Source organism: Acipenser ruthenus, chromosome 30, assembly GCF_902713425.1.
Source record: "Acipenser ruthenus chromosome 30, fAciRut3.2 maternal haplotype, whole genome shotgun sequence".
NCBI lineage: Eukaryota > Metazoa > Chordata > Actinopteri > Acipenseriformes > Acipenseridae > Acipenser > Acipenser ruthenus.
In genome coordinates, this window is record NC_081218.1 from 1,282,977 (window position 1) to 1,308,896 (window position 25,920).

Consider the following 25,920-nt stretch of genomic DNA (forward strand, 5'->3'; position numbering starts at 1 on the left):
GCAATTAAAACTGAAGGGCAGCTCCTGAACTCAAAGTGACAGCAAATTTAACACAGACTTATCAAAAAACAGAAGAAAAAAAACGCAATAAGAATCACAAGGGGACAGCATGGAAGGATGAATATGTATTTTGAAGCTACTTCTTTGTTTCGGCATTGGGAATTCACAGAGCTGTGTGCATGGGGTTACATTTTTCACAGACTATTTTTACTTTTTCCTCAATCAGAATTTCAGCACTTTTAACTTTTACTTACAATTTTCTGTATCAAAAAAAGAAATAGTTTCTTACTAACTGAATTCTTTAACAGCCTCACCCCAAAGAAGTATTAGACACAGATTAAAATAAATTACTTTCCTTCGAAGCATATATACAGAAAATAGCACTATATATCCAAGGTATATCTAGAACCCAAAGGATTCAAACCAATCTCAGGAAATAACCAATCTAGATTCAGTCATTGATAACCAGACAAGCACCATGTTAAAAACTGAATTGAAAATCTACAATGTTTAAAGTTTAATGAATAAACTTTAAACAAAGAAAGTTACAAAGAAAGTTATGCCTGACTTGGAGCAATTGTTTATTTTTTTTTCTATTTCATAACATTAGCACATATGAAAAAGTATAAAGTAACAGATGAATACTGTACTAACATAGGCTTAATAAATTCATTTTTTAATGTACATTTTTTGAAGACATTAAAAAAAGTTGAAATGTTTTTTATTTTTTTATTTTTTTATTTCTAAATTTAGCACTACAGAGTGTTTAATAGTTATGGCTGAAGTAATAAATAAAATACAAAAATATATTTTTTTCTAAAAATAAAAGCCTGACACATTGATTGGGTTATAATAAAAAGTTAAGCTCTAAGTCTAGTACATCTTCCTCATGCTCTCATAACTCTGTAGTCTACCAAGACAGGCTCTTCTATTCAAGTAAAGTTATTTTCCATACAGATAACCTCAGACACTTTTAAAAAGAACTCATCTTTACTGCCCTTTTGCAATCTCACAAATGTCTTTTTCCTTAAGTGGCTTCTGCTTGCTGTCAGTTTTGGCATTAAATGACTTTGGACTAACTCTATCAGATCCATTACTGCCAGTTTCAGTGACATTAATCCTCAGCCTTGGGGAATGACAAACCACCCTCTTTCTTGATAAAAGAAGAGAACGAGGGAGAGGGAGAGCTTTGCTGAATCACATTGTTTAGGAAGTGATAACAGGGTTGTTATTCTTGAGTAGTCGCCAATGAAGAGTTCATAGGATATTTTTTAATTGACATGATGTCCCACCATCTTAAATCATTAAGTTTTGGTAAGTGAGCTAATACACAGTATTTCACATGTAACCATTTGTCTCCTGGGTTTGACATACAGTAAACACTATATTGTGATCTTAGTGCATTGTCCCACAACAGGTTTAATGTGTCACTAAAATATGATGCCTTCTTGATTAATATTTTTGTCATTCTTTCATAGTTTAGGCTTCTGTGTCATCATCTTCATTGGAAATCTGATATTGTTGGCTTACCAGTTTGTTTATATCATCAAATCTTATTTGATGACACATAGAGTGTATTAATGCCATGTTTTAGCTCAGGGAAGCATACAATCTATACATTTGTATAAACTACGTTTGAGTCCCTGCTAGCCAGGGAGAGCCAACTACAGTTATCAAATATAACCGTCTTCACAATTGTGTACTTACACACAATTCCGATGTTATTATGCAATTACAATATACTTAATGTGTGAATCTTTTTGCACTATATGTGTAAGTACACAATTGTATCAGAAAAGGGTTATAGAGTTAGGTTTAGAGTTAGGGTTGGGGGAGGGGGAGGGTTAGATTTAGGGTTAGGATTATATTATGCAATACACATTAAGTACATTGTAACTATGCATACTAATATTGTAATTATGTGCAAGTATGCATGCATTTACTAAGTAACTACTATGTACATGCACAGTCACTTATTAGTGGGAGCATCAAAGCACTGTGGAATCCCCAGCTAACATCAGCAGCTTTCCACAGCCAGGATGTGACAGTGTGAATTCCTGGCTGTATGGCTGTGCACATCAGCCGGTCTTGGCTTGGCAATGTTATAAAACTACTGAACCTAAAGCAAGGCTAAGCTTGACTATTCCCCACCTGGCCTGCTTGGCTATTTATACTTTCTTGTTGATGTACTTTCTTATAGGTAGGTAACATGCTCAGTACAAATAACATCAACACATAAAAAATTCAGTCTGTTCTCTAAAATGTAATAACGGAACATAAATAAAACTGGTGTCCTCCGAGCTATCTCCTTGAAAACCATTTATAAACATGAATTCATAATGCGCAGTTTAAAAAGAATAAACACAAATCTGTTGAAGTGAAAATTCAGATGTGTAGGATTCAAATCCCAGCATAAATACATCACAAAATGATCTAGCCTCGAGAACCACTCAAATATGTTTTTGTTCAAAGTGCAATAGCTTGTCTAGTAAGAGGCTGACATACAGCAGGTAAATGGACCTGTGTTTTCCTCCTGTGCCAAAAAAAATAAAAACTGGTCGATATTTTGGACACACTCTGAATTGTAAAACATCCTTCCAGTGGTTCCAACTATGCAGCTTCACTAACACATTGTATCCGTGCACACCTCAATAGAGTGCCTTAGCCACTATGCAGGTTCATCTTCAATCGTGGTTATAGAGCTTGTGACCAAAGTAGAAAAGAATAAAAAAAACTATGGAATTGTAGATTCCTCTTCACTCAGCAGGACTTCAAAAAAAGTTGGACAATTTCAAATTCCAAAATAAACCCCAACCAGGACTATAAAAAAATATCTTGGTTTTCTGTTTCTTCAGGGGAAAAAATCTTCTTATGCAACTTTTTCAGAGTTGAAAAGCTTGTCAGGATGATCTGCATTCAAGCCTCTCTCTCTCTCTCTCTCTCTCTCTCTCTCTCTCTCTCTCTCTCTCTCTCTCTCCTCTGATCTCCTCCAGACTGTCAATCAAAGGAGGGATTTCCTGTTAAAACCAAAATTCTTAATCATTGCTTTCCTAAATTATAAATGGGGCGAAATCAAGAATAAGGACTCTTCACTAATGCTCAGTATTTCATGATTTTCTGATGTATAAATTAGATTACAACAATTGGACAGCCGAACAAATATGATTGACTCTGTGTCTTAAAATGAGGTTGTTACCTCTTAGATAAAAAATACAGTCTACAGAGCGTGGGTAAAGGTTATTTTAGCTTGCCCTATAAGCTTTACTGATGCAGTTAGTTATATATGCATGTATGCATGTATTAACGTATGCAATCACATATGTGGACGTTTGTTCACTGAAATTAGACCTTAGAATCACAAAACATCATTATCAGAATGTCTTGGGGATAAAAGCAGGAAAACACAGAGATTAAACATTCATTTTTCAGCTAGTAATTTACCAACAGCAGTACTGATTAGGTCAGTGATAATTGCATTTAGCATTCCAAATACAGTCTTAGTCTTTAAAGTGCTAGGCGCATACAGTGCTAACAGCTTGTGAATATGACATTCCAGATCATATATAAAAGAACGTGATGGCTATTAAAGCTTTGGTTGTCACTTCTTGTCACATTTTTTAGCTGGTCTGTAGAACTATGAACATGTGAAGTGCTCTATTTCAATTAGATGCATGTTTGTTCCCCATATAGTGCCATCTGCCTTTTTTTCCATACCAATATTGTACATTCTAGGTTGCCAGACAGTCTTTTACTGCTTCTCATAAGCATTGCCTCTGCACCATATAATCTTATCTTATAGGGCAGCAGTGTGGAGTAGTGGTTAGGGGCTCTGGACTCATGACCGTAGGGTCGTGGGTTCAATCCCTGGTTGGGGACACTGTTGCTGTACCCTTGAGCAAGGTACTTTACCTAGATTGCTCTAGTAAAAACCCAACTGTATAAATGGGCAATTGTATGTAAAAAATAATGTGTAAAAAAATAATGTAATAGTATGTAAAAATAATGTGATATCTTGTAACAATTGTAAGTCGCCCTGGATAAGGGCGTCTGTGAAGAAATAAATAATAATAATAAACTGAGTGAATAAAACACACCGCAACTACATCACAGGATAAACGTTATCTACATGTCTAGCGTGTTGTATAGCATGTCTCAACTTCCCTTTGCGTCGTACGTTAACATATGCTGTCGCAAATCATGATGGAACCTCACTGGACTCCTAGGCCCCAGTCTGAGGTAGTGTATAAATGGTAAAAAAAAAAAAAATGGTCCTGTTCTCATGTAGTTCCTTTTTTTTTATTAGGTAACTTAATTTCGCAAAAGCCTATAAGCACCTCCATTTTTTAATTTTTTTTCAAACACATTTTCCCTTGACAAAGGTATGTTAATAATACTGAAACATTGGGAAGTTGGCTCTTTTGATCAAAAACGTTTCTGTGTGTACTTTGAAAATACATTTACCTTCTTATGAAAGACAGATGTGAAGACAAATTTGCTGCAACGCTAGACTGCAGACCGAAGACTGAAGCCATCACAGTTATGGACATGCTTAATGTTTCTGCATGGTGATCCATCATCAGGGAAATTAGGCAGAACAGATGCTGCTCAGAGTAAAAGCAAATCATTCTTAAATTTAAAAATACCCCACTTTTATATTCACAATATCCGTACCCTGACCATTCCAACACAGGTGTCTAATTCAATGCTGGTGTAACAATGCACTAACTGTTATTTCTATAATGTTTGGCACTAAAGATTTCAAGAATTTTTCTTTGTGTATTTAAGTAACGGTTATTTTTGCTCATTGATTTCTTCTTTTTTAAAGTTTTAACACTATCAATGACACAAGTGTCTTTTTCACTAATTGTTTAATATGTTATTGATTGTCTTAATTGATTTCAGTTGGAGAAGGCAGAGTAATTGATTAACCAGGCGGGTTATATAAAACAAATTCAGTTTAACAGCACAGAGCAGTTGGTTGAACCAGGTAACACTGTAAGTTGCAGTCTTTTTTTCCCTTTGTTTTTAGAACTACTTTTTTTGTGAATGTTTGGGAATATTTTTAATGAATTTAAAATGAAGCAAACTGCTTCTTTGTGTTTAATTAAGAGACATTGTTTTTCTGGTAACTCTAAGAACTCTCAGTGACATGATTCAGAACTCTCATACACATACCTGGCAGTGTAGCTGTAAAACAATACACTTATTAGCTTTATAAAGTTATTACTGTTTTCTTTATTATTATAATCATGCTGGACCATTGGATTGAGTTTGAACCACAACACATGGGTTTATGAAGTACCAGGAAGCATAATCTGTGTATCTATTGTCTTTTGAAGTATAAAATACAAGCACAAGCCAGGAGTCAACAGAAGAAAAATAACTGCATAATTTGCATACAAATATCGATTGCTGGTACTTTTCTGTGCTGTAGAGTAGAGCAACCTATGCTTTAGCAAACATGTATTTCCATTTTAAAACCTTATACCTACATGTGTAGGTTATTATTATTATTAGCAGACGCCCTTATCCAGGGCGACTTACAATTGTTACAAGATATCACATTATTTTTACATACAATTACATTATTTTTTAACATACAATTACCCATTTATACAGTTGGGTTTTTTACTGGCATAATCTAGGTAAAGTACCTTGCTCAAGGGTACAGCAGCAGTGTCCCCCACCTGGGATTGAACCCACGACCCTCCGGTCAAGAGTCCAGAGCACTAACCACTACTCCACACTGCTGCCCACACTGCTTTCAGATAGTCTTGCACTACCTTGGTCATTTCACCTGGAGACGCAGTGCAGGGCCGCCTTCCCTATCAGCAATTGACCAGCTTCTTCTGCTGTTGAATGACATGCTTTTCAGCCTGTATGATACTGTACTTTGACCCTGAAAACACTGAAGTAAGATATCCCGGAAGGCAAGCAAACTTATCACTCTTCTGCCTAATGTGTGTTTCAAATGAATGAATATAAGAAAATGTGTTTGCTATAAGTAGACATGTATTTTAAGCAGTGAATGGTATTGTTTGACAGGACTGGATCATGGAATTATTTTGTTGGGTTACAACCGCTTTAAAAAAAGTAATTGACTTGAGTATTTTTTTTTTTTAGCAGCCTGATTGTACACTGTGAAATGTGGGTTTTAATAATGCATATTCGTTCCGAAAGTTATTTTTCTCTCTCTTTCTTAAATCTCTGATTTGTTTGACCTGCCTGACACTATGTGCACAATGGATTGCAATTTTTCTTCTTTTTTTTTCTTCCATCACATTATTGCTCTAGAATAGTTTATAAAGGATGGCATTGGAAATTCAGTATCTTTTTAACTCTGTTTATAAGGGCATCGTTAGCAGTAAATCAGGAACCTACCACAGTCACAAAACAAAATCCCAATTTTTAAGTATTTATAAAGCATGTGTAAATTGTATGCACACAGCGTGTATTGTAACTTATCCTAGGAATACTATGTGATTTATGATATAAAATAATTTAGGGTTGAATTTTAAAGCTGTGGTGTCTGATTGAATCCCATCTTTAACAGAGAAATAGCGTGGGAAATAAATTAGTGCTGGAGTCATATTGTATTTAATAAATGACAATCATCATAAAGCCCTGACAAAGGCTTAGTTTACTCTTACTCGAGGCATTTCTGTCTTGTGAAATAAACATGGACTTGGTACCGTTTTGTGTTTCCATGTGGAGCCTTTCATTTTCCTGGGAACACCCATTCCACGTTCAAATTTAAATAAGAGAAAAATAAAGAATACATCCATGTATTAGGTATTCAACCTGAGGTCTTCATCCAAATGAATTAAACGTTGTCTTCCCTACAGTTATTCTGTTTAGGATAATGTTTCTCATAGGTATAATGGTTTACACAGTTAGCACAGCTATTGGAAGATTATAAATGCATGATAGAGCTGATGTCAATGTAGTACATATTTAAAACAACCTCAAACATGTGACACAACAATCCTTTATCAATTGGTCCCCCAGCCTGGAGAACATTGCTTTGTCATGTACTGGGTAGAGAATATTACTGTATGTGTGGTGGCCCAATCATACCATCCATTGGCCAGATATATAGTGACATTTACTGTTAATAATAAAAAAAAAATTAAAAAAAGGTTAACTAGACAAAAGTTTCTTCTGTTTCTGATACTGCTGTTAACTTATTGACTGGCCACTGTACTATTAAGTGAACTCAGATAGAAGATGCTGCATTGAGATTAAACAGATGAGTGTATATCAACTAAGAAGGCAGAAGGTGATTGCATTTCAATCCCAATATCCAATAAATAACACAGCATTGTGGTTTACAGGAGTATCCGATTTCACCTTCAGATGATGAGCCTGGCCACTCTGTCTTCAATCGTTTGGATATTTGTACATAACGAGAACAGCTGACCAAAGAAAACATGTATCCGAATATGCGCCACATCAGAGGTAAAAATCTTGCAGACTTCTCTATCGTTGCTAGTTGTGATAAAGTATGGGGGAACGTAATATATTGAGGGTATATGGGACCCCCAGTACTGTACAGTTTATACCGCTTAAGGTGAGGGGAGATTGGAATAACCGGTAAATAGGACAATGTAGTCGTGGTCGCAAAACTACATATCCCAGAATGCCTATGTGATCAGAGACGAACATGGTATTAGAAACACTGAGTTTTCCTAATGAGACACACCTGTCTGTAATCGAGCAGACAGGTATATAGACATGGGGGTTACGGTACAAAAGATGGTCTGTTTTAAGCCTGAGACCTATGTATAGACCGGTGATTTCTGAAAAGGTTTGAAACATTGCAATTATATTGTATTGAATGTATTTTTCTGTGTTTGGTGTAACATTGTTTTCTTTTTAAACCAGGAAATGGCCTAGCCGTCTGATTCATAGCTAAGGATCATTTAAAGTGTAGTTAGTGCTTCCACACACGACAGGTTCCGGGAAAAGTGACAAAGTCACAAAGACAGAACATGCTTTGTCACACAGTATTATTATTTATTTCTTAGCAGAGTATACATATTTGCCTTTCCATAACATGTCCTGCACTGGTTTGAAAAAATGTCCATGTGTAACTCTTTTCAGTTTCAATCTTCTTTTCAGTTTCTCAGTCCATTCTATGCTTATTTGATAAAGCAAGATAAGGACAAAGACCCTCCATTTCAATTAAATATGTAAAGAATATATTTGACTGCCATGGTTATTTCCCGATAGCTGGGGTTAATTAAAAATGTCCCGGCGTTATCTGAAGAGCGAGTCTCTGATGTTATCTGGCCATGTAGCTTACGATTCTTAATTATCAAGGCCTTTTATCCCTCGATACCTTATCTGTTTGAAAAGCTCAGATCTCTTGCAACAACTTTCAATCTTAGCCAGCTTTTCTTCACAGGATGCAGTGGTGAGCAAGAACTACCAAGGTTAGTTAGCTTGTCAATAGGATGCTTCAAGGTCATGTAGGGATTGAAAATAATTTTGATCTTGACACTAAAGTCCTCTGCATACCTCTTTAACATATTTTTTCAAACTGTACTATATAGGCAAGCTAAGTCACCTGACTTGCATCTCCGGCACAACTGTCTGATTCAGTCAGTAGTGGTGTTAATGCACTAAAAAGAGCATTAGGAACTTATTTTATTAGGAACTATAATGCTGATGAAAACGACAACAGTGTATTGACTACGACTGTGGACACAAACAAGCATAGACATAGTAACTTTTTTGTGATTATAGTACTGCCACAAATTCATTCATAACCACAAACACTCACAGGTTCAAAGAAAATAGAACTACTGTACTACTTTATGTGTCTGACTCCTTTTCAGTGCCGTCAATCGTGGAACTAATTAACAAAAAAGTCTTGATTGTCAGATGCATTTTAATCCAGGTCTTGGCCCCTCCTGTCAGTTTCAATTTCGACATCCCCATTTGAAAAGGCATTGTTTCCCCCATCTTGGCTCTCCTCATCAAATTCGCAGCTGTAATCAGAGAAGCTGACAATCGGGAGCTGAAACTCAGAGCAGAGCATCTGCTGACAGAATATACAGTTGCTCAGTGTAATTGGAAAAAGTACTGTGTGCTTCAATCATTGATTACAGGCCTTCATACTTTTAAATTAGCCTTCAGATGTATTGTCATGGTAACCGTCCACTCGTGGGACAACAGCAACATTGAATTGTGGAACTTGTAGGCCTTACAGAAAGGATATCATTGTTTCTGTGTTAAGCACGACACATATGTATGTACTTTTAAATGACCAAACACATAGTTTATAATCTAAAATCAGAATTCACAGGTCCCAGGTTTCAACAACTGGAATGCTGGTGCAGAGTATTGCTGTGCATGAGCTCGGTGCGGGTGTGGGGGTTGTTTTGAGAATTTTAGACAATGATTAAACTGACCTAAATAATTAAGCTTACATTTCGAATCAATTAAAGAAAAAAAGAAAAACAACAACAACTTTGGTTAATTGAAAATGATATACTGTGCAACTTGAATTAAGAACCCATCAATGAATGGCGCTTACATACAATCAAATGTTTATAATGACAAACTTTTTATTTTTGTAATTTTACAGTGATCTAGCATATCCATTTTATGTTGCGGATTGCACAATGACTGTTGGTTTTAATGCCAAGTTGCGGGTCACATGGATGGTCTGATATTACAGGAACAGAAGGGACAGGGAAAATGTCAACTTGGTTTCCCTGTTCTGCTCATGAAGTTCAAAACGATCAAAAAGGAAATCCAATACATGCTTTAAAAAAAATAAAATCAAAATTAACATCCTTGACCAGGGAGCGTATTGGAACCTTGACACTTGCAATACGCTCCGTTGCAGGACTTTGTTCCAACCAGATCCTTCATTATTTTATCATTTTTTTAGGCTGTGTGGTCCAGTGGTTAAATAAAAGGGCTTGTAACCAGGAGGTCCCTGGTTCAAATCCCGGCTCAGCCACTGACTCATTGTGTGACCCTGAGCAAGTCACTTAACCTCCTTGTGCTCTGTCTTTTGGGTGAGATGTAATTGTAAGTGAGTCTGCAGCTAATGCATAGTTCACACACCCTAGTCTCTGTAAGTTGCCTTGGATAAAGGTGTCTGCTAAATAAATAAATAAATAATTGACCTCCAATGGATCTGATTGGAACAAAGCCCTGCAATGGAATGGGTTGAACGGACATGCCAATGTTGCCTATCCCTGTTTTAGACCTATATAGTGACTGGATGTGTATGGCGTGGAATATTTATGATGTTATTTGGTCAGCTGCAGCCACTTTAATAATTCACTATGTGAGATGTAGCGGATTATTTGTAATGTTAGCTAGGCTATGGATGCTGCTAAAATCTACAATCACTGCTTGTTTTTTTTTTTTAGTTAATTTGAAGTGTAGGCAACTTTACTAAGCGAGACACTTCAAAAGCTTAGAATCAAGATACAGTGAAGTACTAGAGGCTCCAGCAGAGTTGAAAAAGATAAATTATGGTACAGTAGATCTGCAGGGAATCGTGCATTTTTCATCGACCCATAAATATTATCAGATGTTCATATTATTACTATACCTATCATATTCAGCTCTACAACTGGCCCGGTGGCTTTTGTAGCCTTTTCAAACAAAAAGGTGGACACAAAAGATCAAGCAACATTGCCAGTGATTGTATTTATTCAGCAACAGCGGACAGAATCGTAAACCCACAGATATGCCTGCAGAGTTGATACATTCAATGGAACAATGAAGCCAGTCCTTCCTCAGGGTAACAGTCTTCAATCAAACTGGCAGGAGAAATCATGAAATAAACTCTATAAAGAATACAGATTTATTGGTCAAAAGCTGTGATGATGCATTCTTTCTGAGCTTTTTTAACCTGATTGTTCTTGGCATTTTAAAATGGCTTTTGAATAGTTCACACGATTGTAGCTTTGTGTGCTTTGATGTATTTGCATTTGAGCCAGTGCCTGTGGATTTCAGTGTCATAAGCTTGAACTTTCTCCAAAGGGGATAGGAAAAAAATGAGAATAATAGCTGTGAGCGATCTCACACTGCTGGAATTATCCATCCACTACTGGATTTAAATTGATTCTAAATTGCTCATTTTTAACTGCTCATTTCAAATGTAGCATTGTAATACATTTTTGGACATTTTTAGTTGCACATTTTATTAACCATGTGACATGCACATATGGGCCTCCACTGTTTATTTGATGTTTAATTGTATATATTATCTGCAATGTTTTTGACAGTCATCTGCATCAAAGAAATAAAACATTAAAAAGCATCAGTGCTACTAAAATGTTTTGTTCTTCTGTCTTACTGAAGACAACCGATTGGTTTAGAATGAGGTGATGGTGAAAGGTGGGTGGGGTAGTAAGAAAAAAAAAATATATAACTATATACAGTCAAACTCGCTTAATATCACACCCCGCTTAATATCATCAAATTGAAATTTTATCCAAATATAAGTGATACGTTTCTTTTGATGCTCAATTATAAGTGATAAGTTTCTTTTGATGCTCACTATATTTATATATAAACTGATATATTGAAAGAAAGAAAAAAGCCATTACACAAACCATTCAGCCTGTTTAGTATGTCTGTAAAGTATCAGTTTATTTAAATAGATTCATCATGTGACTATTGTCTGCCTTCTTTTAACATGAAAATTATGGCTTTAACTTAACAATTTAACTGGCTTTGTAGCCTTGGGGATGCAACACTGCCCCAATAAGTAGAATGAAAAGCAATTATTGTAAAGCTCATAATTACATCCTTAGCTACTCAAGCACGCAAATGATACACTTGTCATAATTTTGCACGATGCCATGAATTAGAGTGGTTGGAAATATGTGGTCATATGTAATTTACTGGTTTGTTTTTTATCCTTTTTATATCCCAGCGACCACTGGGCTGTGTCCATCACATTGATTAACTTCATCCCCTCTCTTTCTCAAACTTGACCTTTTCATACTAACATGCTTTAATCTGAATAGTTTGTGTTTGCTTAAAGCTACTATCAAAATCCGCACAGTATGGTTTTACATTCGTTTTCAGCAAGGGAAACTGCCACTTAAACAACAGCTGAGCAATAAACCGACAGATTAAATCAGCAGTGAATCCCCGACCCCCCCCCCCCCCCCTCGCTTCTGTTAAATACAGAATTAAAGGTGTTATTATTGTGCTGAGCTGTAGAAAGACAAATCCCATTGGGACACTATTGCATTATCACTGATAAAAAAAAAAAAAAAAAAAAACCTGTCTGGCTGACTGCAACATTACCAGCAATGGCAACACAATGGATTTTGAACTAACTGATATTGCACAATGGTTGTAACACCCTAGATTAGAGCATTGTCTGGGACTAATTGCATTCTGTCAAGGGCAGCCTCAACCCATTGTAGCTGTTTTTGTGTTGCCAGTGTCCCTTACTACAGAAACATTGAAACTGTTATTTATGACCTCCTACTACTGCAAGTTGTAGCAAAAACATCCCTATTTGGCTGACAGTACAACTTAAACTGGGGGAAAAAGCTTGTGTTCTGAAAATTAAACTGTTTTACAGATATGTATTTTCATTTTAAACCATGATTGCTGGTACATTAGGTTAAAGAAAAGGTAACACTTTACATTAAGTGTCTCTAATTATTGTACATTTACCTAAAAGTTACTTACTAAATACATGTGTACTTACCCATAATTACAATGTTATTATACATAGTTACAATGTACTATATGTGAGAATCTTTTTGCACAATATCTGTAAGTACATAATTGTATCAGGTTAGGGTTAGGAGTATTTACCCTAACCCAAACCCTAAACATTATCTATAACAATTGTGTACGTACGTATATCATGCAAAAAGATGTACACATTAAGTACACTGTCACTATGCATAATAACATTGTCATCATGTGTAAGCACACATGTATTTACTAAGTAACTACTATGCAGTCATTAGAGACACTTGATGTAAAGTGTTACCAAATTTACTATGTTAGCGACAACCACTTTATTTTCCTAGTTTACCAGACCAATAAATGGGGATTATATTAGGAGACAGATATCAAATCATCTTATTTACTTCTCTTTTCTGTGAAGGCCGATAACAACCTGAGTGAACTACTAAAGTGTTTTGAATAAACATCCTTACATTACACCAGAAACAGTTAGCTAGGATGCTGCAATCTGTTTTCTGACATGCTGCTTTTTAATCTTAAAGGTAGAATCTGATTACTTAATCAGTGCTACTTTTAGGCTCTTGTAAACAACATTCCAATTAGTTCTGTCATCGCTCTGAATAACATTTCAGTCTGCTGGTGTGATTTTCAAGGCAGGTTATGCAAATGTATACTTGGTTTGAAACGATGTATACTGCTTAGCGCCTCAGATTTCTTTTACTGTTATTTTTAGGTTAATACTGTATACTGCATAGCTCTTGAGACATATATGGGTTGTTATAAACCACAATATGTCCCTTTTGGTTTGAAGGTAAGGCATATCATTTTAAGATGGTGTGAACGTAAGGACATATAGTTGTCTTCAGTAGAAAGTACAGTCAAAATGCTAACATGTTTAGCAAACCTGTGCATGCACAAATAGAGGATAATAGCACAGTACCTAGAAGGATACAAATATTTGCAGACAATCAAGTTTATCAGATTATAGGAGGATGTGTGGTCCAGTGGTTAAAGAAAAGGGTCCTGGATTAAATCCCGGCTCACTCACTGTGTGACCCTGAGCAAGTCACTTTACCTCCTTGTGCTCCGTCTTTTGGGAGAGACGTTGTTGTAAGTGACTCTGCAGCTGATGCATAGTTCACACACCCTAGTCTCTGTAAGTCACCTTGGATAAAGACGTCTGCTAAATAAACAAATAATTAATGCAATCCAAAACGTATAGAGGAAGGAAGGAGTGTATGATACATGTTTTTTGATTGGTGCAGAATCCATGCAGTTCACGATGTAGAGCGAGACGGACCGACACACAGATGCATGGACAGACACACAGTGCGTAAAAGTTCGCATTTTTTGGATGAGAACCCTAAAAAATACTGAGATTGTTTATATGACTTTCCCAGTTGAGAAACACTAAGAGATATAATTCCACCCCTTTACCTGTAAATATCAAACACACAGTACTGTAGTGTTGTAAATACCAGAGATTGGGGGCTGAAAAGCACATTTTCTTTGACAACAGGAAGGGCACAACACACAGCAAGACAGCTTACCAAAGGTTTGTTTGGATAACAGAGGAGTTTGGATAATCAGGCTTTGGATAATCAAGGTTGAACTATATAGTGAAAACTGGTGAAGCCTAGGCATTAGGAAGTAGAGAATGGTAAATGCACTGCACACACATAAAAGAGCTATATTGAACAATTTTCAATGGCAATAGTTTTTTTTTTTTTTTTTTTACAAAGGGAGTTCTAGTTGCACAAACAGGATGCCACTCGTATCTGACCTTTTCTTGATTTGACTTCTTGTAAAATGCAATCATTCTTTTTCAAAAGAGTGTAAAACACAGATTGTTTGAAAAATACCCTTTGCTCTTGACAGGCATGGAAAACTACCTTTTGGCAATATTTATACGCATACTGTATAAGGTAAACTACTTCAACGTCAATGACAGGTCAGGTCTAGCCAATGGCAAAAAATCTTGTTCCAGCCCTTTCAAAATAGCAGTTTAATAAAAATCGGCCTCAAGGAATGAACTATAGACTGCACTGGTCAGAAAAGTAATAAGCAAAGATGTGGAGGAGCAAGACTGCGTGTTGCTGTTTATATGAAAGATGAGAGAAAATGGCACAATCTATAGTCAGAGAGCTTTCCTCCACAGCTATGAAACTGAGAATGCACCTCAGTCCTGACCTGAACACCCCTTGCCTGCCACTCAGTCCTCTCTGAAGTGCAGACTGGCTGTTGCACTGAAGGTTTTGTGATGTGTAAAATCAACTGTTGAGATACCCTAAACTTCATTGCATTTGTCGCTTGAGCCAAATTTGAACTTGTACTTCCAGAGATGAAAAGTATTAGATGATTTTAAGCCCAGTTCGCTACCTCAACCTTGACTGTATCATCTTGTTCTATGACGGGCGCTCATAAGTAGAGCCAAACCAAATCTGTGGATAACGGAATTCCTCGTAAATTGCGGAATTTTCAGGCTCCTGCGGAATTCGCAGTCTTCCACAGATTCGTCATATTCTGCATCTACATCGTCATCATAATTATCATAAACAGACTGCTAAAGTGATCTGAAACATATAAATTAGTTGTTCGGCTCTAGTTTTGTTAAATTAACAAATGTTTTGTCTCCTTCAAAAAGTAGGAGTTAAAGGTTTTGAAAATGTGACCCAATAAAAAGTCTCATGTGATGTGATGCAATTTTTTTGTTTGACAGTTTCTAAAGATGTTACTGAAAAAAATGCTTGATATCAAATTGGCAGTGCTCAACCAATACATGGTTTGATATGAATCTGTTTACTTGATGTAAATTTTTATAAGCCACTATTAATACAAATACCAAACACAGAAGATGCTCTGCAGAACACTCTGGTATCTACTTCAAATTTCCACAGTTTTTTGCATGTTTACCCACAGATTTGGTTGCTTTGACAACATGTCCATCAATCAGTTTTTTGGGTGTTCCTGGAATGGCAACATTTCCATAAAGCCACCACCAGAAATAAAACACAACTCCAGCTGCAAACAGGTCCTGACAGATCGGATTTGTGAGAGAGGCATTGTTCAAGTTCAAAATAATCCTCAATGGATTGTGATCCTGGGATTGTGTTGACCAAACAAGATGCAAGTTTCTGTTTTATTGTTCGGATCATTTGCACACAATTCTGACATTGTGGATAGGTGCATTATTGTCTTGGAGGAGCCATCACCATCAAGGTGCCAGTGATCTGCAATGATGCATAGAGACAGCACGACAACTTTACAGTGCTGCAGAGATCAGATGTTGCATCACATTATCAGCCTAATTTGCAACTGTAATTCTGGGTGATCCTAAAAAGTGTCCCAAATTGTTGCAAAATTCAACACAGCTTTTTTTCAACTCGAATATTTCAAATGTAGCTGCCTGCTGCAACAATTTATTTGATGTTCCACACACCTCCCCCGCAACAATGAAGAGAGAGCCCTTATCGGAAGGAGACTAAGGTGAAAAATCTCAGGCCATTTCTTTCTTTGCTAGAAAAAGTGCCCTTTTCTGCAAGTTTTTTTTTTTTTATTTACGTCATGTAAACTTCCCTTTAGCATCTAATCGATGGAGGCTTGACAGATGCTTCTCCAGGTGGAATTGCATTTTAATTTAGAATTCTGGCTCATGCAAGTCTTGTGCTGTGCGGCTTTGATACAGTGACAGTCCTAGGGCTGGCTAGCGTGTCGCTTCAAGAAGCAGAAATATCATCCCTTGCTGCAATGTAAACCACCAAGTGCCTTGCACTGTGTAACCGGTTACACCATTGCTTAAATGACACGCCCCTTACTGTTATGTGATGTTTGCAGTCATCCTGAGTGGTTCTGGGTTCTGTTGCTCCAATATTTGGAGTGCTTATAATTTTTCTTTAAATGATATGCTATTCAGAGCTTGTCTGGATAATCCTAACTGAGCACAGAACAGCTTTCTCATGCCATTCAAATCCTTCAACTCTTTCAGCTCCATCTGCTCTGCATTTATATAGACAGAGAGGGTAGGCAGGGCTGACAGAGTTAAACAGTTTCATTGATTCACCTGATTAGCTCAAAACACCTTTGGTAATACTTTATATTAAGTGTCTCTGTTTACTGTGCATTTGCGCAGTTGTTGCTTAGTAAATACATTAGTATGTACTTACAGATACTGTACTTACAATGTTATTATGCATACTTACAATGTACTTAATGTGTACGTCTTTTTTTCATGATATAACCCTAAACCTAACCCAAACCCTTTTCTGATACAATTGTGTACTTGCATATATTGTGCAAAAAGATTTACACATTAAGTACATTGTAACTAGTATATAATCACATTTGTGTAAGTCTTAAACCAAGTAACTAATATGCAAATACACAATAATTAGAGACAATGTAAAGTGTTATCACAAGTGTTGTAAAAACATAATATAGTAGGGAAATGTAAAAAATGAAAATGAAACATCCGAAGTGCATGTTAGTCAGTTTATTTCTTTCTGTAAAATAATGAAAAAGATCAATCAGGAAGGTTAATGATTTAACAATTTTGATGACATTGGTACCAGCTGGAAGGGATACAACTACTCTGCAATGGGAGTCTTATTTCCATAGTTAAAACTAAAATAGTAGTCAATCTTTAGATATTTAGAAGTACAGTACTTATAAACATCTCTCTATGTTCTGACCATCTTTAACAAGGAAGAAAAGTTTATTAAAATAGCATTTTTAGATTTGTGAACATTACAATTAATGCTGCTTGCAGTATTCTTTACTTTTAGTAAACCTGGATTCACGAAGCACTTAAAAGCATGTATTATTCATTTTATTTAAGCATACAGTAGTTTATAAGGGGACTGTGGTACAGTGTGTGAGTATTTCGATGTAGAGCCAATGCACACACCACAACGACAGAGGGACAGACTTCATTTTGTGAAATGTATTGCAAAGGCAATATTGCAGCATTTTGTAATCATATTTATTTTGGTAACACTTTATATTAAGTGTTTCTAATTACTGTGTATTTACATAGTTGTTACTTTGTAATTATGTGTAAGTGCACATATATTTACTATGTTATTATGCATTGTTACAATGTACTTGATGTGTAAATCTTTTTTGCACAATATGTAAGTATACAGTTGCATCAGAAAAGGGTTAGGTTTAGAGTTAGTTAGGGTTATATAGTGCAAACAGATGTACACATTAAGTACACTGTAACTATGCATAATAACATAGTTTACTAAGAAACTACTATGTAAAAACAAAGTAATTAAAAGTCTTTATTTAAGGTATTGCACTATTTTTATTAAATGTAAAATTCATATTGTGTAATCTTTGATAATACACTTCTTCAAGTAAATTGTGTTATCAGGACACTAAACTACCAAACCTGCATGCAAAACAAGGCTGTTAGGGGTTTTCCAAAATGTGTCTCAAATGGACCAGAGGTTGAAAAGGTGGCAACACAATTTCACCCAGCTTGTCTCCGGGGATTGTCAAAGTAATCTAGCAGTGATGAATCACATTATAGTTTGTAATGGGGTATGGATCTTGTAATGGATGTGTTTGATCAATATTCAATTTTAGGTAATTTTAAAATCAAAACCCTAATGGGTCTCGCTCTCACCATTACGTGATGAACGACAAACTGATGTTCGCTTCCTGAAACGATTCAATCAGCATTTTGCAAACCTACTTTTTAAATTTTTTGTATCCATTTTATTTTAATTAGTTGCACATAAACCATATCAATTCAGATTTTTTTTTCACTAAGTAACTATTATGCTCATAGTTACACAGTTTTATATAGTCTTGATTAAGGTGTTATGAATGCTACATAGCGTCCCATTAAAATACAACTCTTTCTTCCCTTTAAGCCAGCCTTATCAATCTTTTCCAACTCTGGGGCCATGGTATGTTACAAAAGCAACACTGCTTAGGTAACACTTGACATTAAGTGTCTCTAATTACTGCATATTTACATAGTAGTTACTTAGTAATTACAATTACAATGTTATTCTGCATAGTTGCAATGTACTTAATGTGTAAATCTTTTTGCATGATTTATATGTAAGTAGCTCTAATGATCTATGCTAATATGGTCCACTGCAGCAAGATCAGTCATGATTTTCACCATATGGCCATTATTTTGATTCGATGCCTGCTATTTGCATAATGTAAAAATAATTGTATTTCTTTTTAGAAAAAAAACCCTTTTCCCTTGCTTTAACAGAGTCAATTGAGAATCGCTCATCCATAAACACATTGGCCTGCAGCTGGCTCTGTACCAAATGTAACTTGTCTAAAAGACTGTTGCCAGATGGGGAATTCATCTAGAGTCTCAACAAGTTTGCAGTGCACCCTGACATGCAACATGTTGACTGGCCGTTGAAGAGAGCATCTTAGGAAACTGTATTTTTAGAAAAAAAATATTGACTGCATGCTTTTTATTGTACCGGCAAGTGAATATGTCCTACTTCTCTGCTAGCCAGATATGGGGCAGCAGTGTGGAGTAGTGGTTAGGGCTCTGGACTCTTGACCGGAGGGTCGTGGGTTCAATCCCAGGTGGGGGACACTGCTGCTGGACCCTTGAGCAAGGTACTTTACCTAGATTGCTCCAGTAAAAACCGAACTGCATAAATGGGTAATTGTATGTAAAAATAATGTGATATCTGTATAATGTGTATAATCAGGTCTGTCATTAGTGCAAACAGCTGATTCTGTTAATGAATGGGGAATGTTGGAGATTAAAGGGCAGGCTGGGAAACTTTTTTCAAAGACATTTTTCTTCAGGTAAAAATATGTATGTTGAATCATTTTTTTTTTTTAGTTCTGACTTCTGCCTGTCGGCATTCTTATCACGTGCCATCTGTTTTAACAGAATATTTTAGGCTGTATTTACATTTATGTAATTTGATCCGAATTCACTGACAGATGGAGTGTTTATTCAACCAGGTACTGAAAACTGCTCTCCTCATTAGAAAAAAAGCTTTGATATATATAAAACGATTAATATTTTAGCACTGTAAAGAATCTTTAGAACAAAGAAAGTAATTTTACGAGTTGCGGGCTGTCAGACTTGAAGATGAAACAATGCCCAGCTAGTCAGATATCAAGAAAAAGAAAATGATCTTTCTCCAAGTCTTAAAAAAAATACATTTTAAATAAGACTTTCAAATCTCCAATAGAACTTCACTCTTTATCTTGTGTTCTGTATGTGATGGTAACCAGGTCAGAGTTAGGATTAGGGTTAACCTACAAAATGTGCTATACAAAAAGCACCAAATGTCTGTGACATTTAGGTTTAGGCCTTGGTGGAAATCGAATCAGTAAACAGAATAATTTATTAATGCAATGTTATGGTACTTTAGTAAAAAAGTGGTCGCCTTTATTCTTTTAAATTGTGTGACATTTTGTAATTCAGATCATGTAGTATCTATGGCCACGTGCTCTCGAGGATCAATATAAATTCATTTGCATACATTTAGGTGTCATAGAGAGTACCTTTACAACGAATGTGTTCTCTTATTTGTTCAATGATTCAATTAAGATCGCTTTTGCTTTTTGCAGTAGACACACACACAAGGGTATATATATATATATATATATATATATATATATATATATATATTCTGCTTTTAATTCACATTGAAGCTGTACTGACAAACTGTAGGTTATTATTATTACTAGTAGTAGTATTTAGTTGTGGGTGAAATACTGTATAGTACAATGACACTGGATTATCAATATTTATACAACATGTGAGTTCTAGCATTGAATATTTGAATTTGAATATTTGACAGAATGATCGGGCTGTTTAAATTAGATTTAGCAATGTAGTAGTCTAGTAGCAATGCATTGCAATAGAAGATCTCTTACAATGCCCATCACCCCTATAGTATAGATTAAAATGTCATATGGATAGCTGTTGGTGACATTTTTTTCTGCCAGATCATTTCTTATTCATTTTCGTGGCGCTTTTCCAGATGATCTAGTATGACGAGCTGTCTTTGTTTTGGCTACAGCTTTAGGTCTTATGATATCCTATGATACCCTTATTAAAAGCCATAAACACTTCTGTTGCAATGGCTACCAAACCTTCTTGATCCCCCATGGCGCTTGATGCTCATTGGTATTTAGCATCTGTTGTCATTTCCTCTGATTGGGAGTCTCTGTTTTCTGTGACTGATGGATTCAAAGCAGTTGCCTGAGGTCTTGGAAGACCATTGGGAACTAAGAGCTCCAGTTATCTCTGGCAATCCGTGACTCTTTTTCTCAAATAGCCTGTGATCATTTGGTTCGTAATGCTGTGACCTAGTTTATCTGCCAAAAAACACATTGGATCACTGGAAAAATAATTGCACTTCGCATATATATATATATATATATATATATATATATATATATATATATATATATATATATATATATATATATATATATAAATTGTTTCTGTTACCTCCATAAAATACCAGCATACATAGTAGTGTGCAAATGCAATAATAAAAGCAGTGGGATGCTCTAATAAATGTGCACGTGACTGTATAGTTCTTAAATATTCCACCAAAGAAGGCACAGAATGGTAATCCATAATTAGTATTAGTAGGAGACAGTGTGATACTGTATCATTGTATCCCTTGTGTTGTAATTGCTGGCAATGCTGTGGTCTGCTACTGGTTTGGCTAGGTTTCCTTTGGGGGTAATAAAATGGTTTTATAATGATATGCCAATGGTATTCTTTAGCTTTATTTATATATATATATATATATATATATATATATATATGTATGTATGTGTGTGTGTGTTTTTCTTTAAATCACACCATTACTGTTCTGGCAAAAAGACCCCAAGAGCTTTCACATAACTCTGACATCCTTGAATATATTGTGCCTACTACCAATGCACTGTATAAAAATCAATAACAAACTTAAAAAAGAACATTGAAGAAATAAAACTAATATCCACTTATGTAAGGTTTTATATTAGGCACATAAACTAGTTTGGCAGCTTTTATTGCACAGACCCAGGCATGCCAGGAAAATTTTGTGTGTTGTAAAAATGAGAAGTTTGAATGGGAAGGTAGTTTGGCCTAGTTACCTCACAGACAAGTTTGAAAATCACATTGGAATTGTATAATAATACAATAAATAACAGGTACTTCCAAAAACTGTGACATACCAAAGCAAAGAAAATCTGTGCTGGTTTGCAGTGAACTTTTACATCTGTATATACTACAGGAGTTTCCTGCCTTATTATTTACAGTTCATGTGCAAATCCCTATAAGTAGGGCTGTATTTTTGTCACAGTAAGGGAAAAAGCTTATTTTACAGCATTTCATTGACTAAAAATAGATCTTTCATGATTCAACGAAACTTGGAGCTACTTATATCAAATAAAATACACCCTACTGTAAATAGAAGGCTGTAATTACATCTAGCTCGTACTTGTGAGTTATGTAGCTAAAAACCCTTGATGTAATTACAACCTTATTATATACAGTTGGGTGCATATTTTCTTGTATTAAATGGACACTTTTGGTAACAAGGTATGTACACCTAAAAAGAAACAGCTTAGACGACTTGCACTAAATTAAATGCCTCAGTTATGTATCTCCAATTTTGTAACTATCGGGTCTATTTTTCCTTAAAAAAAAAAAAGACAATTTTAAGTTTTGAGAATAAGCATGGTATTGCGGAACAGTAGCTTCTGAATGTTGAAAGGAAGCTGCCTAGGGATTGTACCCTGGCATTGCTGTACAGGAATTGAAAGTCTGGCTTTGAAGAAATTTGAGTAGAGGAAATTAGGGTTTGCCATGGGGCAAAAGCTGCACCAGAAGAGAGCTTGCCCTTTGGGGACTGGAAGATTCATTGTTTTACTTTGTGAAATGTGCTGCATTGTCAAGACTGTAAACCAAAGCAGTGTTCATCTGCAGAGAAGTACAGGGCAGGCCACGGATACATTAGCAAGATAAAAGTAAATGCAAGCATCTGAAAATACTATAGCCTATGAATTCTTCATTTACTGAACTTGTAGGGCCATTGTTTTCAAAGTATTTAAATCAAGATATTTGATATGTAATTGTGGTAAAACATTTTAAATAAAAACACATCTCAGCTTGAAGCAATAACGTGTTTCTTTCAAAACAACACTGAGGAGCTAAATAGTGAATGGAAGGGCATAACAGGTAAGATATAATTCATTATCCAGTTAGTAACTTTAAAACTTCAATCCTGATGATCTGTTAATTTTTGGTTCTGAAAAAATGTGCTTAGTTTTTAACTACAGCTCAACAAGCGTTTAGTTTAATTTGAATATGACTTTAATTTAACTTTGATTGCCTCTAGCATTGATGTGCTAATTGTAATGGGAAATACTGTTATTGAGTGTTCTACAGATCAACCTTGACAGGTGAACAGTTAGTTCTGGTGTTTGCTGTGCTGTACAGAGAAATGGGTTTGGTTTAATTGACTGGAATTACCTTTACCAGATTTTATGAGCCCTCATAAATGTGTCCATTGACTTTTTAAATTTTACATTTAAATAACACTGACCCCCTTGAATTTATTGTCTAATGTCAGTGCATCATAAAAAAAAAAAATTAAAAAACAAAACCTAAAAAAATTAAGTGTAAAAAATTGACACTAAGATGTGAGGTCGTCAGAATTTGATCTTAAAGACTACGTTGTATTTCTGTTTTCAATAAGTACAGTAGTTCCCTCTGCGCGGGATGACATCTACTGTACCTAATCTGTAACTGCGATAGGTTGATTTCTTACGTCTTATAATGTATTCCTGATCCTCCTAGCAGAATCCGATGGGGGATCCTTCCCTCTGACTGCCTGTCTGTGTGTGAGCTGAGCTGATATGCTCCTTATGTGATCTTGTCACTTAATCCTGCAGTCACTGCAAGGTCTGGTTCCTACCCTGTGGCTTTCTGGCTCCCGACACATTGAGAGGTCTGTTGTCATAACCTATGCTCTTGGTATAAATTAGCCCAGCAGTTTGCCCTGGCGGTACAGCCCACTAAGCCAGCTGATCATTACTTCACTGTCTGCCGGGTGTCGTGGCCTTTGACACATTGTTCTTATTTGCTCTGAAACCCAGCCATCCTGATGTGTCTTGTTCCACAAGGCTTGTTTGATTTCTTTCCTGTTTGCTCCTGCTGAATCTGCAGTTACAGTTAAAGGAACACTTTTATGCTCTTTGCATAGTGCTTCCAAAGAAAAACAGACTTCATCAAGTCATTAAACTTCTTTTTTTTTGAGCATTTCTAAATTCAGCACGATTGAGTGTTTAATAGTTATGGATGGTATATAATTGTTGAGACTGAACAGCCTTCCTTACCCCATTCAAATCATGTGACAATGTAACCTTTCAACTCTACCAGCCCCACCTACTTCAACTCTCATTCCTCACCACATACAATGAAAAAAATATTTAATAAATTAAATATTGCTGTGTTTTCCCCATTGTATATGACCTTGGATTGCTGGTGGAGATGTTTTTTAATTGGCCAGCGCTGTTCATAAAAACGGAATGTTTAAATATTTAATACTCCCCAGACCCTAGCTTTAGTATAAGTTACAATCGTCTATACACCAGGATAGTACAGATCCATACAAAATGCCAGACAAAACTGGGTACTTTAAGACTTCAGGAATTAGCCTTAAGTATGATAACAATACAATTGAAAAGTCATAGCAATACAATTTAAAACAGAAATGTGAAAAGGCAGAAAGGAAAACCTGCTAAAACACTGTCTTAAGAATATCTACAAGATCATAAACTAGTTTTTAGCAGTGGTAAACCAACCATGCGTACCTCGCTTGATTGTTGATATTCGTGGAGACGGGACTGGTTGCACAGTGGTCAAGTCTTAAAGAATACAGAACAGTCTGAGTGTGCGACCAGTCCTGGCTCCACAAATATCAACAATCAATGGTTTAACCAAGGTTTACTTATATCTTTGACAGGCAACTTGAACAAATGAGCAGCACCTACAAAAACACCTACAAAATGAGCATTATTTAAGTAATTTCATGTAGAACCACTCAACATTATTGCAAACATTATAAAAAGGTAAGGGGATAGATAAGTAGGTAGGTAGGTGGGTAGGTAGGTGGCTACATATTTGAGTGTCCAAACTATTGGTGAATACAACTCAAACCATGTAATCGCAATAACTAAAACTGCAGTAAGAAAAAGTCACCACCTGGTGTCACTGTGTACTGTGATAAAAACCCAAGGAAATATGAGTAGACCATATAGCCATAACACTGGAGTCTAGATTGTTATTATTATTTATAGTAATGGTAGTATTTTTTTTCTTGTTGTGGGGGATCATGCTGAAAAGTAAATATGGTTTGTTTTCAAAACCATTGAATCCAGCAAATCGTTTTAGCCAGCGGAGGTATAATTACTTTGCTTATTAAACACAATTCATACAAGCATTCTGTGACTTTCTAAAAACAGCATGAGCTGTTTAAAATACTTTGCTAATTAGTCAGTTAATCAATTAGACTTGTTAGCATACACAAACTGTCTTATAAAGAGGCAATAGTATGAGATTGAATCAATGTCTGTATTTAATAATGAAGCATTGAGTGCAATAACTAATTGGTATTGGCACTGTAAGTAAATAAGCACATTTTAATTTCCCCAGCTCATGTTCAGGTTGTAAAGATCCCTGCATGATATGCTCTCAACATACCCTGGCGTCTTATTCCCAAAGTGATGGGTTAACTTCGGAGTTTACTTTTTTAATGTAAATATACCACCTGTCCTGATGATATTTGCTCAGATTTCTGTAGTCTCAGCCAACATACTATGCTGCAGTGTTTATAAACACATAGGTTCATACCAGTCCAAACTCGGAGGAGATGTTTCCTGCCTTTTGTGGTTGATGAGAATTAAACCACATGTGAAGGGAAAGAATTGGGGCTAGGGGAGATGTTGTGTAAAACCATTCACCACATGATGTCTGAAGGTAGTAAAGATGCCCATTTTGATATCTATTTTCCCATCATTTTACAGAGCATTTCAAGGACTTTACTATATATATATAGATAGATAGATAGATAGATAGATAGCTAGATAGAAAATTGACAGCATTAATTTGTCTAAGATGAGTAACCACCATTGGTCCACTTGATTTCAAATAACCCTATAATTATTCATCCTTTCAGTAATGGAAAAATGACACTTTTGTGAAACTGGGAAGTTCCTCATATG

The 25,920-nt window shown here is 35.7% G+C and overlaps 1 protein-coding gene across 4 annotated transcripts in view; it reads left to right on the forward strand.

Moving 5' to 3' along the window:
• Positions 1-25,920, forward strand: part of LOC117394878 (leucine-rich repeat and fibronectin type III domain-containing protein 1-like) — a 223,088-nt gene that overhangs the window by 129,848 nt on the left and 67,320 nt on the right. For 2 of the 4 annotated variants that reach the window (XM_059004623.1, XM_059004621.1), the window contains exons 1-2: positions 4,974-4,995; positions 7,335-7,458. The exons of 1 other annotated variant lie outside the window; for it this stretch is intronic. The gene's annotated coding sequence lies outside the window, so the exon portion shown is untranslated. Of the gene's footprint in view, positions 1-4,973; positions 4,996-7,334; positions 7,459-25,920 lie in introns of those variants that run through there. One more of the 4 variants, XM_059004622.1, reaches the window with a different exon arrangement.